Below are 7807 nucleotides of genomic sequence, written 5' to 3' on the forward strand. Positions count from 1 at the left end.
AGCATTCACCCTTTCACTTCAACTGAAATAATGCTAGAAGAAAGCAGTTCTTGAGAAGAAAATTTGTGAGTTAAAGCCACAATGTCAGCAAGACTTAATAAAACCAGGTTGTGAAAGGAAAGAGAGAGGGAGGAAAGACATATGATATAAAAGTAAGCTACATAATGCAAGTACCTCAGTGGCAGGACCTTAACCAGAGCACCGCACCTCGTGTAGAACATTGAATTCAACACAAGGAAAGTAACCATTGGCACTTATGGGGGGAAAATGAGAATGGTCTTCAATCTGTCCTGTTAATGCAATTTTCCTAAACAGCCACATTTAGCAGACTTCAGATCAAAGGGGATGTAATAATAGTTTTCAAAGCTGTTACATAAGGGAAGGATGGGCTAGCAGTAACTGTAATCAGCTTAAACCATAGCAAGAAATATTCAGGTCAATCAACAGGCAACTTGTACCAGCAACAGAACAGATTACCTGGGAATGTGGTGGAGTCTCCATCACAAGTGAGAAAGCAGCACAAGTGGGGGTTTTTCAGATAATACAGAAGAATGGAGTAGACAGCCTTGTAAAATCTCTTCCAGGCAGATCTCTTCTGACTTAATGTGAAGGAAGAGTATTTACATGCACCAATACTACAGGGTAGGCTTTTCTTTATGACTGGAGTTCCAGAAGGAAGAGGAAAGTCGAAAGATATGAATGAACAAAAAATATTAAAGACTTGGAATGCCATTGCAGCTACTATTGGCTTTTATCTGCCCTGTCTCCTATCCTTTTCCCCAGGGACTTTTCTTCCTGGATGTTAGTTCATATTTTAAATTATTTCTGAACATATTTTAGCATTATGGGTGTTACTGAAGAAGCTCATTTCCAAGAAGGATGCTCCCAAAAGAAAAGTTTGGAGGCATACCAAGATAAAACTGGAAAGAGAACTTAGAAATCACATAGTCTCAAACAAGGGGAAAAGTATCAAAAAATAAACATGAAGAATATGGAAAGTTAATTATCTGGCACTGACAACTGATTCCCTTCTAACTGTACTGGTTTGAATAAATAAATAACTGAATTTTTAGAGTGCCTATTTCCTGTGGTTACTTTGATCTATGCAACAATAATATCTAGAACAGATACCTCTCAAAAGCATATTGAGCCCATAAAAAGCAGAATATCTTGGTTTAAACTGTGTTGCTACATCAGGCACTTGCAAAATTATTGTTCTAAGGGAAAAATAAAAGCACTGGTTTAACTTTTGTTGCTATTTCCTTTGGTCATGAAACATTGAGAACGGAGAAGAATTCAAGAATGTGTAGAGGATGAAAACAACTGCAGTATTCACAACTGAAGCCTGCAGTTAATCACTGCATCTGCAAGGCAAATGCTATTGTCAAAAGAAATTACTTCAGGGGAATAATTTTACCACTGTGAGTGCAGGATTTAATTCATGCCAAGACAAATCATAGGATCCCAGAATTAGACACAGGAGTGATTAAGTGTTCACTTACTCAACACAAGTTGTAAGAAAAAAAGGAAGGTTGTTTTAAGATACATCTCCAAAGCTGTTATTTTAGCTTTCACTGATATTAACCTGTGCTTTGCTATAGCAGAATGGGGTTTCCCCGTGTGAAGTTACAGCAGTGTAAAGCAGTTATCATTTAAGGCATGCTCATCCCAAAGCAGGTTTGTGCCCTCATGTGGGCCCCCCAGGGTGCTGAGGATGTCACCTCAGCCCCCAGCCACCATTAGGGTTAGTGCTAGGGTTTAGAGAGTTACAGAGCCTACAGCTCCAGGGATACCTGGGCTGGAAAAAGCATGCCAAGGGGAGCACGGCTTAGCATCAGCATTGCTCCTTTCACACCTTCCCAATTTGGGCCTCCCACTTTCCTGGGGTCCTCAGGCTCAACCCCAAGCTGCCACTATGGTTAGGGTTGACTATGGTTGGCTGCACTGGAACAGACTGCCAGAGAGGCTATGGATCTTCCTCAATGGAGAGATTTATATAAGACATGGCATAGAACAGAAATACGAGGAAAAGTAGGGGATGAAGTGTTCAAGCCAGGCTGGATCGGTCTTTGAGCAACCAGGTCTGGTGGAAAGTGTCCCTGCCCAAGGTGTGAGAGACTGAAATGTTATAGCTGATGGCTTCAACATTGTTATGAAGCACTTTTTGCCCTTTCTGACAAAACTGTATAAAGAAGCTCTGACCACTGAACTTTGGAGTGTGAGTTAAGCAAGCTTAGGGAAATCGGGGTAAGATAAAGGTGACACTATTATCTCAGGTCTAGGCAGAAGTGAACAAGGCTGAGGGAGAAGAATGTAACCCCAAAGACAGGCAGGCAGGTCTGCCCCTGCCCCCACCAGGGCAGCCCGTCTCACCAGGGCTTGTGCCTGCTGGCCTCAGCTGTCCCAGGGGAGAACCTTGCAGGTCTTGCTCCACTGGGAAAGAGATCCTTTGAGATGACTCAAAAGGGCAGTTTGAAAGCCATGCTGAGTGTCTAGAGGGAGAATTCTCATTAATTAGATACCTAAATTAAATTCTCATTAATTAAATACCCAGCACACCTTCTTAAAAACCAGTTTTCCTTCATTTTTCAGAATTTATAAGGTTCCTCTTTTCTTATAAAACTGGGAGTGGAAATTACAGTAGAAGGTCAGAAGACAGGACTTAGAAAAAGCATACAAAAGCTGTTAAAATATTAAACATCTTTCATGAGAATGGAGCAAAAAATCAAACCACAAAGAAATTACTATTACTTTTCTTATCTCGGAGCTGCTTCTCTGGGGAGACTGGACACACTAAGTTCTGACATTGGCAGCAAATGCTGATACTGAAGTTTCTGTGCACATATCCAATTAATTCCACCCAATATGTAACAAATGAGAGAGGAGGAAAAAAATACCCAGAAAAGAGGTAGTCAGACACTACAAATTCCAGATAAACACAACAGATGATCTAATAAACATTAAGAAACCTGTGATAAGCATCTCTTTATTTCGGGGTTTTTTTTTTTGCTCAAAGGTATTTTTTATCAACTTTAGGCCTCAAGTTCCTCACAGTCAAAAAGGGACACCACAAAAGTACAGGAGTCACAAAATAAAGATATTTCCTTGGGTCATCACACAAATAATGTCTTAGCAAATTTCTTTCCTAAGTATCTTCCAATCTGGTTAATATTATGTAATGTCCCCTGTGAAACAAATACCTAAACAGACCTCTTGCATCAGTGGAGACAGCTGATGGTTACAACTGAATAGTTCTGACTCAACTTGTCAAAGACAAGATGGTTAACAACATGAAAAGCAAGTACTGAACTAACTTGCTCTCTGAATTGCTAAGTATAAAGAAGAAGGATAAACTATTAGAGTATCAAGGAAAAAAAAGCATGTGATTTTTCTACCTTCCTTTTTTCTGGCACAGAAACTTACCTGTTTTCTTCAACATATCAGAAATCAGTTCTAGGCTTTTTTACTATGCAGAGATATCATGCTTTAAACCAAACCAAACCAAAAATAAAACCACAAAACCAAATAAACAAAAAACAAAAACACAAAAAACACTCTCACACAATTAAAAAAAAAAACGCGTAAACAAAAAATCCCAACCAACAAACCAAATAACCAATGCACATAAAAACAAAAACCCAAACTCCAAAAGTAAGCAGCACGTCCCTACAAACGCACAGTGGTAGATATGTTTTTAATCTTTTTGTTGTTCTGGCCACAAACATGCACACAATTTGATCACCTGGCAGTAACCTATGGAAGAGAAATGAGTTTTTGAGTGTGAATCAGTAAAAATGCCTCCTCTCAGCAACAAAGCCAAACATGGTGAGGATGCTGTATTTCCATTAGCAGACAAAGTGAAGCTACTGCAGGTTTGCTCTTTGTGTGCCTGTGCTTCGATTTTTCAAAGTGCTCTTAAACATTCCACCTTACAGTGCCAGTGCATATTCACTTAATGAAGTAGTTAGACCTTAGGAATAAGGAGTTAAATCACTTAACTAATTTCTGCTTGTCTTCTGGGAGCCTGCACATCTAATACGACAAAATACATTCACACCATAATGCACTTCTGATGTTCTCAACTACAGCAAATTGCTATAACTTTTTAGCAGAAATGTAAATCATGGTGGCATGAAGACAACAACTGTTTATTAAGCAGTGAATTTCAGTGAAGAATCTTCTTTGAGAACCCCACTTTAAGTAAGAACACATTCTAATTTGGAAAACATGGGCAATTCTTAAAAAGATAGCAAATGTAGAAAGCTTTAATTGAAATGCATTTAAAGGCAGTAAACCCAGTAGTTTTTAAACCCAGTAAACCCAGATGGTTTTAAAGCTACAAAGCATTGATTAAAGGAAAGAATTCAGTTCATTAAATGTTCACAAGTACATAAGAGCAAGTCAGAACACAATTATTCAGGCCATTGAGACAACTCTTAATAAAAAATCAGATACCACAGACCTTGGTCTGAATAGTTACTGTGTTTTTCTACTCACAGTAAGCATGGTGGGCAACCCTTGGGAAGAATTTGGTTTGAATTCTTTGCCACCATCTGAAGTTTAGACAATGAGAAACTGTGGGCAAAATAAGATTGACTTTTGTGAATGCCATTAAAAATTCATCATAGACATCACATCTAATGAGGCAACAACTGATCACAGAATCAGTAAGGTTGGAAAAGACAGTAAAAGATCTCAGAGTCCAACCTTTGACTAAACACCGTGTGCTAAGTCATTTCTTACTCCATCCTCTCTGGGTAGCCTGTTCCAATGCTTGATCACCCTTTCAGTGGAATTTTTTTTCCTCATGTCCAATCTTAACCTCCCCTCACTGCAGCTTTCACAACTCACATTTCTTCTTGTGCTGTTGCTGGTTACCCAGTAGAAGAGGCCAACCCCCACCTGGCTACAGCCTCCTTTCAGGTGGGTGTAGAGAGCAATAAGGTCTCTTCTGAGCCTCCTTTTCTCCAGGCTAAACAACCCCAGCCCCCTCAGCTGCCCCTCATGTGACTTATTCTTTAGACTCTTCACCAGCACTGTTGCCCATCTCTGGACATGCTCCAGCTCCTTCTTGTAGTGAGGGGCCCACAACTGGTGAGGTGTGGCCTCACTGGCACCCAGTACAGGGGAACAGTCACTGCTCTGCTCCTGCTGGCCACACTATTGCTGACACAGGCCAGAATGCCACTGACCTTCTTGGCCACCTGGGCACACAATGGTTCCTGTTTGGTTGCTGCCAACCAGCACCCCCAGGCCCTTTTCCAGCAGGCCACTTTCCAGCCACTCTCTCCCCAGCCTGTAGTGCTGCATGGAATTGTTGTGACCCAAATTTAGGACCTGGAATTTGGCCTTGTTGCCCAAGTGTAGGACCCCACACAATTGGTCTCAGCCCATTGATCCAGCCCAGATCCCTCTGCAGAGCCTTCCTCCCCTCCAGCAGAACAATACTCCCACACAGTCTGCAAACTTACTTAGGGGGCACTTGATTCTCTCATACAGATCATCAATAAAAGTATTAAACAGGACTATCCCCACTACGAGCCCAGGGAAAACCTCCAGTGACTGTTCAACAGCTGGATGTGGCTCCATTCACCTCCACCCTCTTGGACCCAGCCATCCAGCCAGTTTTTTACCCAGCAAAGAGTGCATCTGTCCAAGCCATGAGCATCCAGCCTCTCCAGGAGAATGCTGGGGGAAATGGCACCAAAGACTTTACTCAAGTCCAGTCAGACAACTCCCAAAGCCCTTCCCTCATCCACTAGGCAGGTCACTTGATCATAAAAGGAGAGAAAGTTGGTCAAGCAGCGCCTGTGTAAATGACCTTGTAGTTAATAGAAATTACATAGCTAGCAGGTTTCACATAATTACAGTAATGCTTTCATTTTCAGGAAAATTCTGGCCTTTAGTATCTATCTTAGATTATCCTGTTAAGGATCTTTCTTCAAAAAAACAAAAAAAAACAAAAAAAAACCACAGGACTATGAAAGCTATGTTCTTATAACAGCACCTCATTTCCATGATAACAACAAAATAAATTTGTAGTAGACATGACTTATACAGCTTCTTCTGACAAACGGGCCCACTTAGCATACATCTATTTGTCTTGAATTTTTCTATTCCATAGGAAAATGTGGAACAATTTTCCTAAAAGCTTCACAATAAAATTAAACATTGCATAAAGAAATATGTCAGTACCACATTTCACAATCACTTTCATTCATTAAATTGAGCTACAGTTTTATCTGTTGGTACAATTCGCCTAAGTGAAAAAGTCTAAATAGAGCACGATTCTTTAAAAAACTAAAAAAAATATGACTTGGCATTTTTTCAGATATTTGAATGTCTGCTCATTAACGAACAGACAACCTCTACAACCAGCTAAAGTTTCCCTTCTCAGAATTACCTGCCCTTCTCAGAATCACCAGTTCCAAGAATACTAATTAACAAAACCTTTCCAGTGAGAGAAATTCCAGCAAGAATGGGGAACAAGAAAATCATGAGTCAGAATTCTTGCTCAGAATATGCATTGACAAAATCTGCTTTTCTCTGTCAAAAAACATGTACAGACTTTTGCAGCCCTAAAAGAACCCACCCAAGATCCCTCATTTGAGGATTTAGAATAGAACCTCCAATACTTGTTACATTTGAGGCCATACAATGGTCAAACAATCCAGACATAAAAACACACAAGTTTTTATGTCAAGGAAGTACTAAATCTCGAATATGCTAGCCAGCCACAGGGGACCAAAGCCCCTTATTTCAGCATCCATTCCAGGACTGCCCTTTAATTCTATGAAACACAAATTCTGTCTCAGAGGAAGATTGCTTTAACAACAGACCATAAATTCAAAACCAGGCAGACAAGCTTAGAGGAAAGTTATATATTTTAATTGCATAAGCTTAAGAAGTGCAGTTCAACATACAGTTAATTTCAGTGACAGGCATATGAAAATCAACGTCTCTCTCTCATTAACTGTGTATTTTTATTTCTTAACACAAAGAATTTTACAGAATTAGCAAGATGTATTACATTGAAAAGCGTACCTGTCAGAACTATTTGAAATAGAAAAGAATATTTTAATTTATAATTTAATTTTTGTGGTTGCAGAGGTGGTTGTTTTGGGCCTTTTAAAAATATTTTTTGTTTTATACTTTCAGAATAGATAGGGGATGCTATATATCAGTTTGACAAAATATATAATTGCTATGTTTTAGCTTAAAAATCCCAGCAATATAAAGATAACAGATATTTAAATATAAATTATTTTTTAAACCATTTAGCAATATACAGGAAAGAAAAATATGCATTATAAAATAAATGCGTGATTACTAAAACCTTTGAGATCCAATGCTCAGCTTCAGATGCCTGATCAAAATGACAAAGCAAGATCAGTCAAGAGGGTGCACAGGCCAAGGGGAAAATGCTGTGAACATCTCTGCACTTTCAGTACAGCAGACATCCTCAAAACTGGAAAAGGATGACCTGCTCTCTTTCAAGCTAAGTACCAGCATGAGAAAAAATAAACAAGACAAAGAATGTTAAAAGAAAATTTCTGAAGGAAAGCTACCATTCACATTTCCGCAGTCAAATGCGAAGCTTTTCACAATGCATCAGAAAACAAAATTTTCTCTTGCGCATACCCCTTCAGGCATTTTAGCATTCTAATTCCCTCTTATTTTAAAATAGGAAACTTTATTTTAATATTTTTTAAAATGGCTTTTTGTATGCGGAACAGCCTTAATAATTTCCAGTGAAAATACATGAAGAGCATTTTTATTAGAAAAATGGCTAGCAGAACTCACCAGA

This window comes from Ammospiza nelsoni, chromosome 5 (genome assembly GCF_027579445.1).
Source record: "Ammospiza nelsoni isolate bAmmNel1 chromosome 5, bAmmNel1.pri, whole genome shotgun sequence".
In the NCBI taxonomy this organism is placed as follows: Eukaryota; Metazoa; Chordata; class Aves; order Passeriformes; family Passerellidae; genus Ammospiza; species Ammospiza nelsoni.